Source organism: Scyliorhinus torazame, chromosome 18, assembly GCF_047496885.1.
Source record: "Scyliorhinus torazame isolate Kashiwa2021f chromosome 18, sScyTor2.1, whole genome shotgun sequence".
NCBI classification, from domain to species: domain Eukaryota; kingdom Metazoa; phylum Chordata; class Chondrichthyes; order Carcharhiniformes; family Scyliorhinidae; genus Scyliorhinus; species Scyliorhinus torazame.
This window is the reverse complement of record NC_092724.1, coordinates 10,168,108-10,191,799: the sequence shown is the minus strand read 5'-3', so window position 1 is coordinate 10,191,799 and position 23,692 is coordinate 10,168,108. Positions and strand designations below refer to the sequence as shown.

The 23,692-nt window shown below is 48.3% G+C and overlaps 1 protein-coding gene across 4 annotated transcripts in view; it reads right to left on the bottom strand.

The window, feature by feature from the left end:
• The window catches only part of LOC140394931 (uncharacterized), a 141,189-nt gene that overhangs the window by 30,770 nt on the left and 86,727 nt on the right, over positions 1-23,692 (bottom strand). Inside the window, exon 2 of one of the 4 annotated variants that reach the window (XM_072482132.1) lies at positions 10,943-10,982. The exons of the other annotated variants lie outside the window; for them this stretch is intronic. The gene's annotated coding sequence lies outside the window, so the exon portion shown is untranslated. The remainder of the gene's footprint in view (positions 1-10,942; positions 10,983-23,692) is intronic. 4 annotated transcript variants of the gene reach the window in all.

The window sequence follows — 23,692 nt, the reverse complement described above, 5'->3', positions numbered from 1 at the left end:
AGGCAGGGAGAAACCGTTCCCACTCAGGAGAAGATCGAGAACGAGAGGGCGCAGTTTTAAAGTATTGCAACAGAAGAAAACTGACAGGTGGAAAGACTTTTGCACACAGAGAGTGATTAACGTCTGGAATGCTCGGTGTGAGAGGGAGCGGTGGAGGTAGATTCAATTGAGGCATTCAAATGATCTTGATCTGAAAAGGAAGAATGTGCACGGTTACAGGGAGAAGGCGGGGGCGGGTGTATGGAATGGCATTAGGTGAATTGCTCATTTGGAGAGCTGATGAAGAAACAATGGCCTGAATGTCCTCTTTCTGTGCTATAACAATTCTGTCATTCTGAATGCGAGGTGATCTTATCGAAACATACGGGATTGTGAGGGGATTTGACAGGGTGGATGCTGAGAGGGCGTTTCCCCTTGTGGGAGACGCGACAACAAGGGGACACAATTTAGGCGTCTCCCATTTATGACGCATATGAAGGGCGATTCTCTCTCTGAACGGATTATCTGCAGAATCCTCTTCTCCGGGGTGGCTGAATCATTAAGCCAGAGTTAGATACATTCTTGATTGATGAGGGAATCAAAGGTTATAGGGGGTAGACAGGAAGGTATAGGTCACAATCAGGTCAGCCATGATTTTACCAAATAGCAGACCAAGCTCAAGGGGCTGAATGGCCTAATCCTGCCCCTAGTTTGTACATATATCTGTCTGTAATCTTACAAACGCTTTGCCTAACTCTCTGTGGGATGCTGCTTCATTCTTGTTAGATGGAGCCCTGCAAAATTTCCAATATTCAGTGTCAATACTGAAAACTGAGTAATTCTCATTTATCATATGCAGGAGAATAGAAACTCCGTTTTTTGTTTTTTTACAAAATTATCACCTGTTGTCAGAGGATGCTTGGGAGCAAAATTAAATCAAGTAACCTTTATTGAAGAATGGACGCTGTAGCAAAGACGCACCGCATCGTTAAGACCTCGACGTCAAACCCTAACAAGTCATTTGTACTGTCGAGGATGTCCAAGCCATATGCACTGCACAGCATCAGTGCATGAACATCGTGCAGGAATAAGAAAGTAGGCTTTTGGGGAAAGAAAGGAGATTGGGACAATTTGTGCTGGAGTGGAGAGAACCAAGTGGGAATTTAACGGTTGCTTTTTACACTTGGGAAGTGAGAAAAGGTCATACATTTCAAATTGGCCTCGAGTGAGGAGAGGGGTGGCAGAAATGTCTTTCTTGGAGATGGAATGCTTTGAGGTGGAGAATATTACAGGAAAATTGGATAAATATTTGAAGCCGAGGCAGGTACAGGACTACGGGATGGGATTGGTGGTCAGATTAATCTAGAAATGAGGTATGCAACAGACCAAATCTGCCAACTGGTTCCCGTGGTGTAAACTATGGTTTTATGAGACCCAGGAGCAGCTGTGACTATTTGAGTTACAGATTCCAGAGCTTGGAACATACGCTGTGCAATATTATCATGCCAACATCAACAACTTGCATTTATCTCACACCTTTTTTGTTACTGCTGGCACAAGTGACTACACAAGGCAGGGACAAGTGAAAGGGGTTGCCAGTATACTCAGCACACTGTGTTCACACACATGGATAAAGTGTGAAGTCACAACTTGTTGCCAGACAACATTATTCCACATAGGAAATGGAATTATGCAAATAGTGGTTTTCCCAATGCATTTTCCTGGAGCCTTTGGGCTGCCTCATCATGCCCAGCACGGAGGCTGGTAAATCCTGCGAGATTTATGACGCTCGTCACGCCTTGCAAGATCTAACGAGATCGTGTGAGGCACCGGGATCTGGATCCTGCTCTCAATGCGAAGGAATACAGATCTTCATATTAAAGTGAATAGTTAATCTCACTTGACTGGCTGCACCGGAGTTACCCAAGGCATGGGGCTTAATGGCCTTGCCTCAGAGACCCCCGACTGGCGCCTTATAGCACTGGTTTCCACAAAGGTCCTGCCGTGATCGGGGGCACCCCGGGAGGTCATGTCTGGGCAAGGTGTTACCCTGGCACTCCCGATGCCACCTGGGCACTGCGGCACTTCCAGCCAGGCACTCTGGCAGTGCCACCCTGACAATGCCAGGGTGCCCAGGTGGCACTGCCAGGCCAGCAGGGGCATTGCCAGCATGGCATCCAGGGAGCGGGGGCCTCGAGGAGCCCCCAATTGGTAAGTTCGGGGGTGTGGGGGAGGTGTCCAGAGGCCGCAGTGGGGGGGTGGGGGTGGGGGTGGGTGCGTTCAGAGATCAGGGCGCCATAATCTCTTCCTGCACTAAATGAGTCTAAGTGCTACCTTGGCGGCAAGTTCCTCGCCGAGGCCCAGATAAGAAGCGGATTCCCATTTAGTGGTGTGTCGTTCTCGACTGCGCAAGTGCCAGGAACAACCCGTGGAACGTGCCCAAAATGGGACTCGGTTTCCATTAAATCACACCTTTTATTTGCCACTAGTTGCTGTCCCGGTTGTTGTTCACATTAAACCTGAGGCTACAATCATTACAAGTGATATTACTGCATGGACCGTACGATATTCTATCAGGGCGGCTGGTTCATGGTAATCGTATTAGTTAAGCTCCACTTCAATTCATGATGCTCTTATTTCGTGCCAGGGGCTCATATTCACTTGCAACTGAGTGAAGATTGTCCCAATCCATGGCATGTTAAAACTTATACGAGGCTGTACAAAGCTCTGGCCAGACCCCATTTGTGAGCAGTGTTGGGCCCCGTATCTAAGGAAGGATGTGCTGACCTTCGAAAGGGTCCAGAGGAGGTTCACAAGAATGATCCCTGGAATGAAGAGCTTGACATATGAGGAGCGATGGGGACTGTACTCACTGACGTTGGAAGGATAATGGGGGGGGTAAATTGCCCTTAGTGACCAAAAGGGTTAGGAGGGGTCATTGGGTTATGGGGATAGGGTGGACGTGAGGGCTTAAGTGGCTCGGTGCAGACTCGATGGGCCGAATGGCCTCCTTCTGCGCTGTATGTTCTATGTCTTATAGCCAGCAGAGAGAAGGTTTAACAACTTGGCTGGCTTCAAACCCAACTCTCAGAAGTCAAAGGGTAATGTGCAATTCCACTGCATGGCCAGGAATAGCAATGGCGGTGGTATTAATACAGATCTTTGAGCAGAACTACTTTACAACAAGTTGCATTTTTAAAGCAATGTAACATGTCCCAGGGCACTTTACAGGAGTACGATTAGTCACCGATTGAGAGAATCCCCCAGTGTGCCTCGAAGAATCCCACAACACTCCGAGGGAGCTGGTCTCAATCCCTGTTTTCGTTTGCCAGATTTCTCAGCTGGAATAAGCCATAAGCACTGGGAGAGAATCGAATAAGGTTCAAGAAAAATCAAGGGCTGGATTCTCCGGTTTCAGGGACTATGCCCCCACGCAGTCGTGAAAACTGTGGCCTTTTACGCCAGATAAACTGGCTTCAGAAGGCCACAGATGCACCACCTTACAGGGGGGCTAGCAGACAGCTGTCGTGGAGCTCGCAGCTGGCGATACGGCTCCCCGCACGTCTGGGTCAGAGGCCGCACATGCGCACGGCGGCGGCGTCCAGCGGCTGTGCCGTGCTCCATGGCGGAATCAGACACCGAACAGGACCGTGGAAATAGTGCCCCCGATTGGCCGTGCGCCCGACTCGGACCGCCTGCACAATAAAAGCACAGCCCCGTATAAGGCCCCCCTGCCCTCTGATCGGCCCACCCCCGGCCATGGCGGCCGCGGACCGAGTCCGCCACCACCTAGCGAGTTTCCCGAACGGCTGGGACCATATTAGAAATACTGGGCTTGGACCAGTCGGCGGCGGAGAATAATGGGGCGGGCCTCCAGCAATGACAGCAGGTAGGGTATACGCGGCGCGGCGTACTTCCCAGGTACGCCGCTTTTCGGGGGGCCGGAGAATAGAGGAACCATCGCTGGTCCCGATTCCACGCGTGGAACTGGATTCTCTGCCCCGGCGCCGGACGCGATTGCGTCAGGATACGGAGAATCCAAGCCCAAATCTATTTGTGTTTTCTAATCTGTCACAGGGTAATGGACGATCATTAGGGAGGCGAGAAAGGATGTTAGAACGTAAACACTAAGGATACACAGAATGGCTTTAATTCAACGAAAAGCAGAAAACTCCAGCTAGAATTTAAACAACAATCTTACTGAGTCGGTGTTGAATTACTGACGGCAAACGCTGTTACAAAATAAATTTAGAGTACCCAATTCTTTTTCCCCCCCAAATTAAGGGGCAATTTAGCGTAGCCAATACACCTACCCGGCACATCTTTGGGTTGTGGGGGCGAAACCCACGCAGACACGGGGAGAATGTGCAAACTCCACACGGACAGTGACCCGGGGCCAGGATTGAACCCGGGTCCTCAGCGCCGTGATGCGGCAGTGCTAACCGCTGGGCCGCCGTGCTGCCCAGGCAAAAGCTGCCCTTGTCGAAGTTCCCCATTTCTACTGTGGAGACCCAATGGGTGTTGAAATCCCACTGTAGGGTAGTCTGAAGGAAAGGAACCACGCATTGTACAGACACAAACTGGAGGAGGCAAATTAAATTTCTCTGCATAATGATATTTAATTGTTCCCTTCTTCATAAAACCTAATCATCATTAGTTGTTTATTCACCATTGAATGGCAGTGATTAGGATTGAGAAGTAACATTGATGTGAAAATAAGTAGAACCAGTGGAAATTTACCATCGCCCCTCCACCCACACATGTGGTCCAGACTGGATTCAGCCATTTGGTCACGGACTTTGAGGCATGAAAGGATATTTGTTCAAATAGGTCTGATCTGTGGGGGCTGGCCTTGTGCCAGTACAGTTGTATGGTGCCAGTGTACTCTACCCACTGCCCTGCTGCCTGTCATGCAGCCAAATATTGAGAGTCCCCAGTACAATTGGGTCAGTTTCACAGTGCGTGCCAGATAATAGTGTGAGCGGAGCGTTGTGGAATCAACCACTCATCTATTCACTCATCCGGAAAGTCCTTGCCTTTGATTTCAGTGGGATCTGCAGTGTAATGCTTGCTAATTTGACACGATCCATTTTACACCTGCATTCAAAGTCAAAATGTCTCCGTGTGTGTGAAAACACCATGAAGTCGAGGCCTTTTCGCAAAGGCTCATACAAGTGCGACGTGAAACCATTGCAAATGGTGGAGGTATTTTCATAGAATTTACAGTGCAGAAGAAGTCCATTTGGCCCATCGAGTCTGCACCGGCTCATGGAAAGAGCACCCTACCCAAGTCCAGCACCTCCACCCTATCCCCATGACCCAGTAACCCCACCCAACACTAAGGGCAATTTTGGACAATAAGGGCAGTTTATCATGACCAATCCACCCTAACCCGCACATCTTTGGACTGTGGGAGGAAACCGGAGCACCCGGAGGAAACCCAGGCAGACACGGGGAGAACGTGCAGACTCCGCACAGACAGTGACCCAAGCCGGAATCGAACCTGGGAACCTGGAGCTGTGAAGTAATTGTGCTATCCACAATGCTACCGTGCTGCCCTTGCACGAGAAATTTTGCACGAGATAGTTGTGCTGGCAGGGTAGCTCATTGCAACCTTATTTGCAAACCTCAGTAAATCGTTTCCTGTGCTTTTAGAGCATTGTGATGCAACTGGAGGTGCAGGAGAGAAGATCCGTCAATACACCCCAGGATCTTTATAGCCAAAAAAATCTAAGCTCGGGCGAGTAAGCCAGTCTACGGAGTTCATTCTGTTTTTCGCACTCCAGCCAGGTCTCCTCATTGTGACATGAATCAGGAGTCCAGAATTCGGAATCACAGACACTGGAGTACTATACTTCACCCTTGTGACCATTCTTTACACATGGACGCAGAACAATGAATTCATAGGAGCATCTCAGTCAAACGCAATCCCCGACTCCAGTGATAACGATTAAAACAGGAAAGTTGGATCATTTCCTCTCCTCAGCCCATAACACGGAGGTCAATGATGGACCTTCAGTTGATGGATTGATTTATGTTCACTAGATACAGCACAGGCCGAGAATTAAAACCGGATGCCCATGGCTGACTTATTCAGGAACATACTGGATTCGGAACATGGCTGAAGTTCTTCCCAAGAATACTTGTGTTTTTATAGCACTTTTCTCATCACTTGAGTCGGGATTCTCCGTTCTGGAGACTACCTTCTCCTGCCAGTGATGAATCGCTACTGGCCTCCACTGGTACTAGAGGCACCTAGATGTGATTCTCCCCCCTGCACCGTGCTAATTCATGCATGGGGGAGAGCTCATCAGATTCTGTCGGAATACCGGTACCGAGCAACCATTTTGAGCGGACGGCCAATATCGGGGTCCAGTGGTGGATCCCCTCCCCCTACAGTGCAAATCCCGCTACCTCCCCCCACTGACAAGGAGGAGCATGCTCTTCCCCCCCCCCCCCACCACCACCACCACGGGAATCACAGGTCACCACCCACAGCATGCACACATGAAGGTGACCCAACCCTCCCACCAGACAGCTGAAAAGCAGTTTGTCCAATAGAGTGAAAAATCACTGTATTTTCACTTACCCGTTCCCAACATCTGCTGCAAAAGTGTTTAAAGTAACAGCAGTTACATGTGTCAGAGACTTCCCTAAGCCAGGTGAACTTCAAAGGGCTTCAAATCCCTTGAAAGCCTTTGAAATGCAAATCTTCCATTCAATTTCATGCGGTGATACATTACATTAGCCAGTGATTGACAGTTTTATCGCCCCAGAGACAGGTGCTTGGTGGATTGTTGATCTATCCTTCCCTTCATGCTTGAATGCATCTCCATTACCCTGCTTTGATGCGAACCACAATGTTTCTAAACACTTTTGCAATGATTGACAGTTCCTTGCCACATCAAAAGCAGCTAAGTACTTTCAATTGATAATGCAGGGTTGGCAGGGGGAGGGGTGGCAAATCAGTCCTTCGTCGCCCCATTCTCCACCTGTTTGGGAATCCTGATACCAGCGTCGAGCGATGGAGAATCCACCCCCAGATGTCTCAAAAGCGCTTTAGAGCCAATTAAATATTTTATTTGCAATGTGCTAATGACAAGTTAATCTGTGTATTTGTCACGTTGACGGAGGGGGAAAATATTGCTCGGGACATCGCCTCTGCTCATCTTTGAAATAGTACTGTGGGAGTTTTTACATCTACCCAACAGGCAGATGGGGCTTCACTTTAAAGTCTCACCTGAAACATGGCACCTCCAACAGTGCAGCGTCCCCTCAGGGCTGCACTGGAGTGTCAATTTGAATTTTCCACTCGAGCCTAGACTGGGACTTGAGCACGGAAGATGAATTGTAGTGTTCAGACCAAAGCTGTGGACAGGTGTGCGCAAGGGAGAGATGGGTGAATGAAGTTGCATCAAAAGCCAGGTCCAGAGTGAACTATAAGCATCGAGATCTTGTATGTATTGCGAGGAATCCAACTGATGCACAGGAACGTACCCACATACAGGCAAGCAGGCTTTACCCTATTAATGAAGGTCAGAAATCTTTGTTGCTAATGCACAAGGCTGCCAGATTGCGCAGCTTCACCACGGGAAAAGACCTGTGCATTCAGGAAACGCCAGCGTTTTATAAGCATAGTGCCTGCGGGTAATGCTTAGAATTCTGTTTGGTTTTACTGCAGGAGGTGCAGAGGAGAGCGGGCCTTGATTGGACGTGCAAGCTGCTTAGACAGAAGCTGCCAAGAGGGTGTGTGACGCAGCAGCAATTAAATTAATCTATTCTGGGATTCACACTACACTTACAAAGGTTGGTTAGAACACATGTTGCTTGTGCAGGAATGGTTCCTGCAATAAATGAGCTGGTTTATGTGGCGTTCTTCAGTCAGGTCGACAATAACTTGCAAGCAACACACGCACTGCCTGATCTGAGCATATTCCAGAATCACACAGACATCCAGCCACCACACCACTTCCCATTCCCTTGGACTGTGTAGCAGTCTCCATCCAAATATAATAGTGAATCACAATGTCTAAGGCAGGCAATAAATGCTGCCCAAATATCCCACTGAACTGACTCAACAAGTTAAATACTTGACTGGCATATCTTAACCAAATTCCACTGACTACGAACAGGTTTCAAAGTTTGTACTATGCCAACGGGATTTTGTTAGCTGTTTATAATGCAGGCCGAGTATCCTTTGTCTGAAACTCTAGAGGTCGATTGCATTTTGGATTTCAGATACAGGCACTCTCGACTTTACGATCTTTGAGTTACGATGAACAGAACTTACTTATTTATAAACTTACAGCCTGCTCGGGCTTTATACCGTCAGTTGCGACGTTATGACGCCACGCCAGCCAACAGTTGTTCTTTGCCAACTATTTACTATGTTTCGCCTTTCACAACCGCAAAAAGGACAAATTGTTCCTCAGATCTAGAAGATCTCACAAACTTTAACGTGACAAAAGCCCCAGTTTAAAACTAACTGACTCAGCAGAAACTGATGAGCCGGCCGCCTGTTTGACAAAACGTTTTGAGTTTACTTAACACTCAATTGTTTTCTCTTCAAAAATACAAAGCATCAAATAAGGGGTGATTCCAAACCTCTGTCCGTGGTGTCATGGCCAATGGCCATAAGTTGAGGGAAAGGGAACATTACTTTTCAGTGAAAAGAGAGTTCAGGAAACAAACCCCCATTTATAACATTTTTTTCCCCCCAATGGGAAAATTGGTTTCAGCTTATGACTTTTTGACTTAAGACGTGGTTTTCAGGAACCAATTGTGTCGTACATCTGAGGACTGCCTGTAATTTGGGTTTTCAGATACCACATAACTTACATTACGTTAGCATAATAAGCCTAGGCTAAAGTAAATAAAGTGACTAGAAAAGTAAGATGCATCACTGAATAATAAATACAGGGTGCCTGTAATAAGTTTCTTTTTGGCATGTTCACCACAGTAGTCACAAGGTAAACAATTATGTGCCTGCAAGCCATTGTAATGTAAAGGTGCTTAGCAGAGCAATGGTTAACATGAATTGGAGAATAGCACAGCCCACGGTAAGACGTATAGAATCGCATGGTAATAGACTCAGAAAGAACAGTCTAGAAGCAGCCCATCTGCTTGGACCACATATAAACTTACATTGTATTAGCATAAACCTAGGCTATCTATAGTCGAAAGTAAATAAAATGGGTGGAAAAGTGATATATATCACTGAATAATAAATACAAGGTACCTGTAACAAGTTTATTTTTGACATATTCACCACAAAAATCTCAAGGTGTTGCGTTATGTGCCTGCATGACATTTTAAAGTAAAGTGTTCGGCAGAGCAACCATGAACTGGAGACTAGCACAGCCCATGTTATGGTGCTGACAGTACACAAACTGCAACAGCAGATGGCAGTGCAGAGTGTGCTGATGGCTGTGAGTGAAGGAAAGCTATCGGAGGTAAATCAAAAGAAGCAAAACGTGCAAAAAGTAAATGAAGTCCTTCGACAGGGAAATGTTCACACCAGGGCTGAACGGGAAGATTTGAAGCGCAAGATTCAAAGCTGAGTCATCGAGATGACGCACTGAAACCCAGAGTGAGTTGGCAAAAGGGCAAGAAGAACAGAGACAATTGAAAGAACAGTTGGTTTTCCTTCAGGATCAAATGCTCAAGAAAAGTGTGACCATTTAGCAACACAAAGACATGACGACAGTCTTAACAGCAGAATGGAAGCACAGCCGAAGAAACTCAAGGAGATTTTGCTCGATTACAGGAGAACTCGCGATAAAGAAAGCGAGCTTCACAAACAACAGTCCTTCAGGCGGTACAAGAATCCCTCAGGTCAAAGCTTATTCTGCTGGACAATTATGAAGCGAAGCATCATGAATGTAATGTCACTCGAAACAAAACCGAAGAACCAGCTGGTCGGGAAGACTTAGCAATGCTCAATATTCCAGGAGGAAGCAAAAGGCTACAAAATACTGAAAAGCTGACGATGAAGAGGGATTGAAAGGCAAAGCCACAGAACTTTCCAAGCTGTGAGCGGATAAGGAAACCAAGAGTAGCAGAATGACAGAACTGAAACAAGTTAAGACTTCGCTGGAGACAGACCTGGGCGGGACAGTGGCACAATGGTTAGCACTCCTGCCTCACAGCGCCAGCGACTTGGGTCCAATTGCCCGTGTGGAGTTTGCAATTTCTCCCAGTGTCTGCGTGGGTTTTCTCCGGGTGCTCCAGTTTCCTTCCACAATCCAAAGATATACAGATTAAGTTACGGGGATAGGGGGGGGGGGTAAGGTGGTCTTTCGAGAGTCGGTGCAGACTCGATAGGCGGAATGGCCTCCCTCTGCACTGTATGGATTCTACGAGTCAGTTCAAGGAGACCCGGCCAACAGTGAAACCAACAAAGACAAAGAGAAAGAAAAAACAACAATTAGATTGGAAAATGTAAATCTGACACTGAAATGCAAGGCATTAGAAGAAAGACGAGCGGAGCTGAGTGAAAAGGTTCATAAGCTTGCCAGATAGTTTGAAAATAAAACAGCAAACAAATGTTTGGCTGAACTTGTGAAGCGAGTGGAGTGGAATGAAAATTCCATTTCCCAGCAGGAAAATGGCGAACACCACAGAAAAAGAAACTTTGAGTCCAAATTTAACAAGTGCAAATCCCAGAGTGTCTGTAAAAAGTTGAAGAGTCGTTAATAAATTTATAAAGTAAGATACTCGAGCTAAGGAGAAGGGATAGCAAATAAAAATTGTATTGTAATACTCCACTGGAAAGGAGGAAAATGATCTTCAGGTGAGGAAGGAGGGGCGGGGGGGGGGGGGGGTTAAGTGTCTCTATGCTGTTGTAACAAAAAGGTGTTTGGCAGAGCAAGGGTTAACATGAGATTGGAGAACAGCACCATGGTATGATGCATAGAGTCACACGGTAATAGACTCAGGAGATAATACTCTGGAAGTAGCCTACCTGCATGGCAGCAGCACCATGCGTGCCAGTAGCTGGAGATCTGTAAATAGTGAAAGACGAACAATAAATGTTTCACATTGAAATATCCAAGTCCCAAACTCCTCAATGAGCCACAGAGCTGGCATCATATTACGTCAAACAATGCGAACAAAGCAACAAGACTTCCTGTGCTAAAGGCTGATGAGGCCCCCCCCCAAAAAAAAGTGGGGGTTTTGGAGGTGTTTGGTTTTCAGATTTATGGATAAAGGATACTCGACCTGTATATAGTTAATAGGAAAATTAAATAGGCTGTGGTACAAAAATATCCAAGTTGGAAAGGTGGGGAAATGTTATGTGTGAGATTACTAATTTAAAAAAAAGAGTGTGACCAAACACAGAGCCAATGAAACACACCAGTGAGAATCGGTCGTATTTATGGACCAGCAATGAGGGATGGCAAATTAGACCATTGAAGCTATGAGCCAAGATAAAATGAGTTCTGCTTTTGTCAGAATTGGAGACTTTGTAAAATATACGCCTGGTATAAAACTTATCAATTCACCTAGCAGGGAACCTTGTTCAAAAGGAAGCAAGGGCAGACACGAGTAACACACCAGTGGGCCCTCTCTCATTTGTGTCTGTTCAATTGAACGCTCTCCGAGATCAATGAATTTATCTCAATAAACTATACACCTTCTGAAACTATTTGTCTTTATCAAAGTAAATTGATAGGTGTTTCCATGGTTACATATGTTTCCTGAGCCATTCGGGTCCAGGCCAGGCTAGGCCCAGCTCCAATTTCTGCCCCCGAGTTAACGGAGACAACATCCGGAGATCTATCCGAACTCGGAACAGAGTCCCAGGACGAGCGTGTTTAGTCGGGTGTTTCCCGCCGCTCACAGCACCGAGAAACGCCATGCTACCCACCTGGTTATATTCGGGGCATCGGCAGGGAACTTCCCGATGAAGCCACACTTAGCCCCGTCCCCTGCACTGAGGAGATCCGCTCGCTGGAACTCCCTCAGTGCAGGGGAGATTGGGACGCCCACAATGGGCTGGATTCAGATCGGGACATGGTGACCCGGTAGATCCCAGAAGAGGGATCTCCTGGCCTCTACCGGCCACGCTGCCTTTCAGGTGCAATGTGGCTGGTAGAACACACACACAACACACCTACAGATTGTGACACCGCCCCTTCCCCAGTGCCCACTCAGTGATCCTCAATCTTACGTGGTTTACTGCTATGTCGAGGTATGTCCCCAGGATGTACATCAGAAGTGGAGGCAGCGGACTTCCGGGTGCGGCGATGACCAGCTGAGTCGCACGTTTCGGCAGCTCCCTGTGAAACGGACTTTTGGGCTCTTGATAGGAGCCCCAACGGCAATTTTAACGGCTGAAAACACCGTGCGGTAAACCAGAAGGGTGTTCCCCCTGGACACGGATGGAAAAAGGAGAGGAAAGTGGCCGGATTGCAGCGGATCCTTTGGAACAACGGCAAGGAAGGCAAGCAGAAACCAAGATGGCGTCGGAAGGTGGCAGTTTCATATGGGGCCCTGAACAACAAGAGTTTTTGAAACGCTGCGTGGAGGAGATAAAAAAGGAAATGAAGAAAGAGTTGTTGGCCCCGATATTACAGGCGATTGAAGGACTGAAAGAGGAACAAAAGACCCAGGAGCAGGAGCTTCGGGTCGTGAAGGCGAAAGCAGCAGAGAATGAAAACGACATACAGGGCCTGGTGGTGAAGTCGGAGATACAGGAGGCACACCAGAAACGATCTGTGGAGAGGTTGGAGGCACTGGAAAATAACGCAAGGAGGAACAACTTGAGGATTCTTGGCCTTCCTGAAGGTGTGGAGGGGGCGGACGTCGGGGCATATGTGAGCACGATGCTGCACTCGTTAATGGGAGTGGAGGCCCCGACGGGTCCGTTGGAGGTGGAGGGAGCATACCGAGTTATGGTGCGAGGACCGAGAGCAGGAGAAGCTCCCAGAGCCATAGTGGTGAGATTTCTCCGTTTTAAGGATAGAGAAATGGTCCTTCGATGGGCGAAGAAAACTCGGTGTAGTAAATGGGAGAACGCGGTGATCCGCGTCTATCAAGATTGGAGTGCGGAGGTGGCGAGAAGGAGGGCGAGCTTTAATCGGGCCAAAGCGGTACTTCACAAAAAAAAGATAAAGTTTGGAATGCTGCAACCGGCAAGACTGTGGGTCACATATCAAGGGAGGCACCACTACTTTGAGACGGCGGATGAAGCGTGGACTTTTATTGTAGAAGAAAAATTGGAATAATTGGACTACGAAAATGAACGTTTGGACAAAGTGGTGGGACGAGTGGGGGGGGGGGGCGAAGAGGGATTGTATGATTAATCCTGCGGTATGGTAACTTTTCTTTCTCCCACAGGTGGTGATGGGGGGAGGTGGGGAGGGAGAGGAGATGGGGCGTTGGCCATGGGAGGCGGGGCCGAGGGAGAGGCGCGGGCTTGGTTCCCGCGCTATGATAATTATGGCGGGAATAGAGAAGCAGGAAGGAGGGGGCGCCGCACGGGGCGAGCCGTGATCACGGGGGGAAGCCGAGGTCAGCCAGAGTTTGCTGACTTCTGGGAGCAACATGGGGGGAGTAATTACGCTAGCGGGGGGTCTAGCGGGGGGGGGGGGGGGGAGGGGGGAATTACTGGGTTGCTGCTGCTGGGGAAAGGGGGGAGTGGGTGCGGGAAAGGATGTGCGGGGGGGCACAGTCTGGGAGAAATACAGCCGCGTGGGAACTGGGCGAGAAGCTGGAAAAAGATGATGGCTAACCGGCAAGGGGGGGGGGGGGGGGTGGGAAGCCCCCCAACTCGGCTGATCACGTGGAACGTGAGGGGGCTTAACGGGCCGATAAAGAGGGCACGAGTACTCGCACACCTTAAGAAATTTAAAGCAGATGTGGTCATGTTACAGGAAACGCACCTGAAACTGATAGATCAGGTTAGGTTGCGCAAAGGATGGGTAGGGCAGGTGTTCCATTCGGGGCTGGATGCGAAAAACAGGGGGGTGGCTATATTAGTGGGGAAGCGGGTAATGTTCGAGGCAAAGACTATAGTGGCGGATAACGGGGGCAGATACGTGATGGTGAGTGGCAAATTACAGGGAGAGATGGTGGTGTTGGTAAACGTGTATGCCCCGAATTGGGACGATGCCAATTTTATGAGGCGAATGCTAGGACGCATCCCAGACCTAGAGACCGGAAAGCTGATAATGGGGGGAGACTTTAACACGGTGTTGGAACCAAGGCTGGATAGGTCGAAGTCCAGGACTGGTAGGAGGCCGGCAGCAGCCAAGGTGCTTAAGGATTTTATGGAGCAGATGGGAGGGGTGGACCCGTGGAGATTCAGTAGACCTAGGAGTAAGGAGTTCTCGTTTTTCTCCTATGTCCATAAAGTCTATTCACGCATAGACTTTTTTGTGTTGGGTAGGGCATTGATCCAGAGGGTGAGGGGAACGGAATATACGGCTATAGCCATTTCGGATCATGCCCCACACTGGGTAGACTTGGAGATAGGGGAGGAAACAAGAGGGCGTCCACCCTGGAGAATGGATATGGGACTAATGGCGGATGAGGGGGTGTGCTTAAGGGTGAGGGGATGCATTGAAAAGTACTTGGAACTCAATGACAATGGGGAGGTTCAGGTGGGAGTGGTCTGGGAGGCGTTGAAGGCGGTGGTTAGGGGGGAGCTGATATCAATAAGGACACATAAAGGGAAGCAGGAGAGTAAGGAACGGGAGCGGTTGTTGCAAGAACTTTTGAGGGTGGACAGACAGTATGCGGAAGCACCGGAGGAGGGACTGTATAGGGAAAGGCAAAGGCTGCATGTGGAATTTGACTTGCTGACCACAGGCACTGCAGAGGCACAATGGAGGAAGGCGCAGGGTGTACAGTATGAATATGGAGAGAAGGCGAGCAGATTGCTGGCACACCAATTGAGGAAAAGGGGAGCAGCGAGGGAAATAGGGGGGGTGAGAGACGAAGATGGAGAGACGGAGCGGGGAGCGGAGAGAGTGAATGAAGTGTTTAAGACATTTTATAAAAAATTGTATGAAGCTCAACCCCCGGATGGGAGGGAGAGAATGATGGAGTTTTTGGATCGGCTGGAAATTCCCAAGGTGGAAGAGCAGGAAAGGATGGGATTGGGAGCACAGATCACGGTAGAAGAAGTGGTGAAAGGAATTAGGAACATGCAGACGGGAAAGGCCCCGGGACCGGACGGATTCCCAGTTGAATTTTACAGAAAATATTTGGACTTGCTCGCCCCGCTACTGACGAGGACCTTCAACGAGGCAAAGGAAAGGGGACAACTGCCCCCGACTATGTCAGAAGCAACGATATCGCTTCTTTTAAAGAAGGAAAAGGATCCGCTACAATGCGGGTCCTACAGACCAATCTCCCTCCTCAATGTAGATGCCAAGGTCTTGGCCAAGGTAATGGCAATGAGAATAGAGGAATGTGTCCCGGGGGTGGTTCATGAGGACCAAACTGGGTTTGTGAAGGGGAGACAGCTGAACACGAACATACGGAGGTTGTTAGGGGTAATGATGATGGCCCCACCAGAGGGTGAAACGGAGATAGTAGTGGCGATGGATGCCGAGAAAGCATTCGATAGAGTGGAGTGGGATTATCTGTGGGAGGTGTTGAGGAGATTTGGGTTCGGAGAGGGGTATGTTAGATGGGTGCAGCTGTTGTATAGGGCCCCAGTGGCGAGTGTGGTCACGAATGGACGGGGATCGGCATATTTTCGGCTCCATAGAGGGACAAGGCAGGGATGTCCTCTGTCCCCATTACTGTTTGCACTGGCGATTGAGCCCCTGGCGATAGCGCTGAGAGGTTCCAAGGGATGGAGGGGAATACTTAGGGGAGGAGAAGAACACCGGGTATCTTTATATGCGGATGATCTGCTACTATATGTGGCGGATCCAGCGGAGGGGATGCCAGAAATAATGCGGATACTTGGGGAGTTTGGGGATTTTTCAGGGTATAAATTGAACATGGGAAAGAGTGAGCTGTTTGTGGTGCATCCAGGGGAGCAGAGTAGAGAAATAGAAGACCTACCGTTGAGGAAGGTAACAAAGAGACTTTCGTTACCTGGGGATCCAGATAGCTAAGAATTGGGGCACATTGCACAGGCTAAATTTGACGCGGTTGGTGGAACAGATGGAGGAAGATTTCAAGAGATGGGATATGGTAGCATTGTCAATGGCAGGGAGGGTGCAGGCAGTTAAGATGGTGGTCCTCCCGAGATTCCTTTTTGTGTTTCAGTGTCTCCCGGTGGTGATCACGAAGGCTTTTTTCAAAAGGATAGAAAAGAGTATCATGGGTTTTGTTTGGGCCGGGAAGACTCCGAGAGTGAGGAAGGGATTCTTACAGCGTAGTAGGGATAGGGGGGGGCTGGCACTACCGAGCCTAAGTGAGTATTATTGGGCCGCTAATATTTCAATGGTGAGTAAGTGGATGGGAGAGGAGGAAGGAGCGGCGTGGAAGAGATTAGAGAGGGCGTCCTGTAGGGGGACCAGCCTGCAGGCTATGGTGACAGCCCCATTGCCGTTCTCACCAAGGAACTATACCACGAGTCCGGTGGTGGTAGCTACACTGAAGATTTGGGGACAGTGGAGACGACGTAGGGGAAAGACCGGAGCACTGGGGGGGTCCCCGATAAGAAACAACCATAGGTTTGCCCCGGGGGGAATGGATGGGGGATATGGAATGTGGCAAAGAGCAGGTATAACGCAATTGAAAGATCTATTTGTGGATGGGAAGTTTGCGAGTCTGGGAGCGCTGACCGAGAAATATGGGTTGCCCCAAGGGAATGCATTCAGGTACATGCAATTGAGGGCTTTTGCGAGGCAGCAGGTGAGGGAATTCCCGCAGCTCCCGACACAAGAGGTGCAGGACAGAGTCATCTCAAAGAAATGGGTGGGGGACGGTAAGGTGTCGGATATATATAGGGAAATGAGAGACGAAGGGGAGACTATGATGGACGAACTTAAAGGGAAATGGGAAGAAGAGCTAGGGGAGGAGATTGAGGAGGGGATGTGGGCAGATGCCCTAAACAGGGTAAACTCGTCGTCCTCGTGCGCCAGGCTAAGCCTGATTCAGTTTAAGGTATTACACAGGGCACATATGACTGGAACACGGCTCAGTAAATTTTTTGGGGTGGAGGATAGGTGTGCGAGGTGCTCGAGAAGCCCAGCGAATCATACCCATATGTTTTGGTCATGCCCGGCACTACAGGGGTTTTGGATGGGGGTGACAAAGGTGCTTTCAAAAGTAGTAGGAGTCCGGGTCGAACCAAGCTGGGGGTTGGCTATATTTGGGGTTGCACAAGAGCCGGGAGTGCAGGAGGCGAAAGAGGCCGATGTTTTGGCCTTTGCGTCCCTAGTAGCCCGGCGCAGAATATTGCTAATGTGGAAAGAAGCCAAGCCCCCGGGGGTGGAGACCTGGATAAATGATATGGCGGGGTTCATAAAGTTAGAGCGGATTAAGTTCGTCCTAAGGGGGTCGGCTCAAGGGTTTACTAGGCGGTGGCAACCGTTCGTCGAATATCTTGCGGAAAGATAGATAGGGGAGAACAAAGAAGGCAGCAGCAGCGGCCCAGGACTTGGGGGGGGGGGGGGGGGGGGGGGGGGATGGGGGGGGGGGGGGTGGCCTGAGACAAGGCAGTTGCCAATTCGGGCTAGTTTTTATTTTTTGTTATTTAATAGTTATTTATTTGTTGTTGTTTTTGTTTAAATTTAAAAAAGGTCATTATTATCTGTATTGTTACAATGTTGTGTAAAGGATGCACAATGTACTGTGTTGGTTGACCAAAAATTTTCAATAAAATATTATTTTTAAAAAAAAGAAAGAAGTGGAGGCAGCCCGCTGCTTTTTGTGCTCTGTGGTCTTTTGATGCTTTGGTGGATGTCCTCGGAGGGCCTGGAGCCCAGAGGGCCTCAGTCAACGTGCTGGTGTCACTGGCATCGCCGTGCCACCCTGTTCTTCCGGTTACCCTTGAGGTTTGCCGGTGTCAGCAGGGAGGGGGGGGGGGGGGGGGGTGGGAAGAGAGAGAGAGAGATGCGGAATTACTGGAGACCACAGTGGTCACCTTTGTGGCAGGCCCTGGCAAACAAGCCCAAAATGATACTTAGAAATGTTTCCATTTGTTCCCTTTGTTTCAGATGGGTGTCTGTAAGCAGACGTTCCTTCAAAGTAAGCTTTCTGATCCAGGTCTCCGTTTGCAGCCTATAATGGGCAATGGTTTCGCGATCGACTCATTCAGGTCTCTGCAGTTTCAGAAAAACAGCAACAGATAGCATTCTCCTGGACACAACATGAGAAAGAGGGAGCGCACGAGAGAGCATGTCCAGGTCTCAACTCTGCTTTCCTTAAGTCTCTGGAAATCATCCCACTCAGACAGGATCCTATCACCACCTGCTATTGGGCAGAATACAGCCATTTGACCAATTTTAACCAATCAAACGGAGTTCCATCCCATCTCTTGGGTGCCGAAACGTCCGAGTTCTCCTGTCTGAAAAACCAGAACCATACACCATGTTGCAACTTTCTGAGTTCCTCATGCTCTCTGCTTTTTGATATAAAGACACATGTCCATTAAGCATCCATGGATAAAAATGATAATGGCACAACAATAAAGAAAGGGGAAATAAATAAATCATCAGAAAGAACTCCTACATTATTCACTACCGCTGTGATTGTTGGGTTAGGATTGAGGGTCAGGCCTGGCTGTGAATAGCCTCGAACAGGGAGAAACATAGAAAATCTGTGGAACAGAAGGAAACCATTCAGCCCATTCCATTTGGGCTGGCTGAAAAAAGGCGATCAAACCAAACCCACATTCCAGCTCTTGGGCCATTGCCCTGTGGATTACAGCACCTTAAGTGCTCATCTAAGCACCTTATGAAATGCAGCGAGGGCTCCTGCCTCCATCAACCTTTCAGGCATTGAGATCCAGACCCCTGCCACCTTCCAGGTGGAAGAAATTCCCAACTCCTCTCTAAACTTTCCACAATTACTTTGCATCAGTTCCCCCTGGTTCTAGGGGATTTTCACAGTAACTTCATTGCAGTGTTAAGATTATTATTGACCTCTCTGTCTGCTAAGGGAAATGGGTCCTTCCTTATCCATTCTATCTAGGCCTCTAATAATGTTCCACAATTCAGTCTCCTCTGTTTCAAAGAAAACAACTCCGGCCTTTCCAATCTTTCCTCAGGAGGGTGGCCTGTTGAATGAGTTGCCAGGGGTTCCTGGTGCAAGTGAGATCGCACTACACAGAGTCTGCACCTCCAGCCGAGGAACAGGAAAAAGAGACGGTTTTATCCCTTAAGGATTCCACATTGGTGGGTCTGAGAGAAGAGAACAATTTGCTCAAAATTACTTCCAACTTCCCAAAGTGCTCCTATTCAAACACAGGAAGGGCGACGCTGTAGTGTAAAAGTACCGTGCATTCACTGTAACGTCAGGCTTCTGTTTAGAACACAAGGACGTGGCTCAGTAGTCGGCCATTCAGCCCCTCGAGCTAACTCTGCCGTTCGATTCGATCATGGCTGATCTCCTCCTGGCCTCAACTTCACTTCCTGCCCGTTCTCCATAACCCTTCAACCCATTACTATCTCCTCAAATTTACTCAATGCCCCAGCATCCACTGCACTCTGAAGTAACAACTTTCACCGATGCATGACCCAGTGGGAGAAGTAATTTCTCCTCGTGTGTTTTAAACCTGCCACCCCTTTTCCTAAAACTATGGCCTCTCATTTTTGATTGCCCCATAAGCATAATCAAAGACCCCTCCCACCCAGCTAACTCACTCTTCCAACTTCTTCCATCGGGCAGGAGATACAGAAGTCTGAGAACACGCATGAACAGACTCAAAAACAGCTTCTTCCCCACTGTCACCAGACTCCTAAATGACCCTCTTATGGACTGACCTCAGGGGGCAGCACAATTGCTTCACAGCTCCAGGGTGCCAGGTTCGCTTCCCAATTTGGGTCACTGTCTGTGCGGAGTCTGCACGTTTTCCCCGTGTGTGCGTGGGTTTCCTCCGGGTGCTCCGGTTTCCTCCCACAGTCCAAAAGATTTGCAGGTTAGGTGGATTGGCCACGCTAAATTGCCCTTAGTGTTGGGTGGGGATACTGGGTTATGGGCATAGAGTGGAGGCGTGGGCTTGGGTAGGGTGCTCTTTCCAAGAGCCGGTGCAGACTCGATGGGCCGAATGGCCTCCTTCTGCATTGTAAATACTATAAAAAATAACACTACACCCTGTATGCTTCACCCGATGCCGGTGCTTATGTACTTACATTGTGCACCTTGTGTTGCCCAATTATGTATTTTCTTTTACTCCCATTTCTTCCCGTGTACTTAATGATCTGTTGAGCTGCTCGCAGAAAAATACTTTTCACAGTAAATCGATACACGTGACAATAAACAACATCCAAAGGGGAAGCATCCACTCCACGTCTACTTTGTCAACATCTGCCATCATCTTTTATGGGGCTGCAATCCAGCTGATCGGGGCCATGCGTGTGTCCCTGATTGGGGCCACGCGTGTTTCTGCATGCTCAAACTGCGAGTTGACCGGGGCACTTATCTAAAATGGAGATACATTGAGCAGATCTGACCGCTGTCCTGGATGCAGCTGTCTACAAAGGCAAAATAGGGGCTGGTTTAGCACAGGGCTAAAAAGCAGCCTTTTAAAGCAGACCAAGGCAGGCCAGCAGCACGGTTCAATTCCCGTACCAGCCTCCCCGAACAGGCGCCGGAATGTGGCGACTAGGGGCTTTTCACGGTAACTTCATTTGAAGCCTACTTGTGACAATAAGCGATTTTCATTTCATTTTTCATTTTCAACAGTGCAACAATGTTCAGAGTTTGCAGATCCTGGTGGTCGCTGGGGGGTGGATATCGGAGATTGTATGAATCAGTTTATCACAGAGTATCTGTCAGAGCTATGGATGCATTGACCCGTCAGCCTTTCACCTTTTTAAGAATATGCTGACCTGCCACTGAGACAACCCAGCTGCTTCTTAATGAATCCTGTACTGGTCTCTGTTACTCCTTCTGGTGGCCATTTCAGCTCTCAAAATGAAATAAATTAGGCATTTCTAATGATCATCGACAAGTGATTCCATTCTGGCTGACCTCCCGTTTTGGACATTGTCATTTTTGCAGCATTTAAGGTCAGGGATGTGACATTTTTGTTGCCTTAGCGTCCAGCTGTCTCCGGTCTCCTCCTCCATCCAGTCCTCATCGCTTTCAGGGAACTATCATATGTCTGCTTTAAATCTTTTTTGTAACACAGAATCAGTTGCCTAAATTAATCTCGAGGGTGAGGGTGGGGGCGCTCGAGGATAAATTCATTGGTTAGCGGTTTCTAGGATTGTTATTTGAAGGATTGTGGTCATGTTTGGGAGCCGTCCCCTCGTCTAAAATAAACTCATTAATCTCATTGAAATCTGCCACAAACGTAAGGAATCTGAGCTACCCAGAGCCCAACGCAGTCGATGCCATTGCCGAGAACGGAACGGATAGGCTCACTGCCCCTTTATGAACTTTGAGCTCATCTAAATCCCAGCTGCTCATATTCTGTCCCACACCACTTGCCGGTACTGCCATGGCGCTCTCCAAATTTTGCTGTCCTTCCTGCAATGCGGTGGCCAAGGCCTCCTATCACCCCAGTGCTCGGGACATACATTGCCCTCCCTCCTGTGTCTGAATGGCTTGATTTGAGTTCAAATCCCTCCATGGCCTCATTCCCCTCTCTCTCTCTAACCACCTCCAGACCTACAACCCTCCCAAAATCTCTGCACTGCTCCACTTTTGGTCTCCTGTGCCTCTGCCTTCCTTTACCCCACCGCTTGTCGCACCTTTAGCCGTCTAGACTCCAAGCTCTAGAGTTACCCTCCCTTCTCCACTACTCCTTCCTCCTCAAAACCTATCTCTTTGACCGAGTTTTTAGTCACCTGCCCGAGTATCCATCTGCTTTGTGTCAATTTGTATTTGACTGTTCTCCAGTAAATCATGCATTACCACAAAGGTGCTATATAAATGCAAGTTATAGAAGATCATCGGAGCCCTTTCGACCCATTATGTCAACACTATCCTGGAATTATGTCTAGAGTGTTCTATTCTAAAATTTCTCTGCATACTCCGTTGCCACTTATTGGTCTCCTGCTTTAAGGATCAATGAGGGTGCACTGACACAGCTCTGGTGTTGTTGCAAAGCTACAATACTTCAGTTTTTGCCACCAGCATAGCTGTAAAGGCTAAATTTATAAGCGGAGGATTTCACCTCACCCACTAATGGCACAGATCGGTAAATCCCCATTCAGCGTGCTCCCGATTTCTTGATCCGCGTGGAACTGAGGAGGCTCGGAAGAAAGTCCCAATGAATCTGGAGTTAGATCTGCCTGGGTTCAGTTGTGCCTTGGGCGACTGTCTAAATTCTCCCCATGTCTGCGTGGGTTTCCTCCGGGTGCTCCGGTTTCCTCCAACAGTCCAAAGCTGTGCAGGTTAGGTGGACTGGCCTTGCTAACTGCGCATAGTGTCAAAAGGTTAGGTGGGGTGTTCTTTTGGGCTGTCGGTGCAGACTTGATCGGCCAAATGGCCTCCTTCTGCACTGTAGGGATTCTATGAAGGTCAGAATCTTACTTCACTGTGGAGCTAGGGTGAGCCCTAAACATCTGACTTACGCAAAACAACTTTAGTTCTTGTATGAAACTGCATTTACTTTAAACTAAGGCTAAACTCATGGCATAATTGCAGTTAAATCAAACTGTGCTTTAATATTTTCACAGCCTTCTTCTCAACAACTGGCATCCAGATACCTTTTGAAGGTGCCAATTGGCCACAAATCAATTTCCTTCTGTGAGTAATTGTCCCAGCTCACAAATATCTCAAGGGGAACAAATACTTCCTAATCGCTAACCTTGTTAATTTTGCATTTGTATTGTTTAGCCGTGTCACCAAAGACTCCTATTGTATTAACCAAGAAAATACAATTGAAAAAAAATCACAGCTGATATCTATCAGTCTGTAACAAATGAGATTTGAAATTAGCAACAAGTTGCACCTTTTCAATTGCTCAGTTTGTGCCATGCCTGCTTCGGAGTGTCTCACTCTCGAGACTGGAGCACAAAAATCAGGGCCGCACTTTTAACACGGTACTGATGGGAGGGGGTGCAGATGTGCCAGGGGTGTGGGCTTTCTGTGATCCACCTGACCTGCTGTCTTCAGTGGATGCAAAATAATCCATGGCACAATTTCAAAGAAGAACACTCTCACTGCCCTGCTAATACTTACCCCTCAATCAACATCACAACACTCAAATCAGCACTGAAACAAAACGGACTATCTGGCCACTCTCAAGTGCTGTTTGTGGGAGCCTGCTGCGTGCAAATTGGCTGCCAGTTTCCCCGAATTCCTACAACACTTCAGAAGCACTTCATTGGCTGCAAAGCATTTTGGGATGTCCAGTGGTCATGAAAACGTGTTATCTAAATGCAAGTCATCCCATTTTCATCTTGATATTAACTTGGGCTCCTATTCAGTGGAGTTCCAAGTTCAATGCCTTGCTCCTAATGATCATATTTGTATTGAGCTCTGTGTCACTTCACAGTACCCCACCCGGTATTCTTTGGAGGTGCAGTGACTGTTGTTATGGAGGCAGGCAAATTCAACACCCGCAACATCCCACTAGTAGTATTCAACTAAACTAGCAGGTGGTCTGTTTGTTTTGCTTGTGTTGACG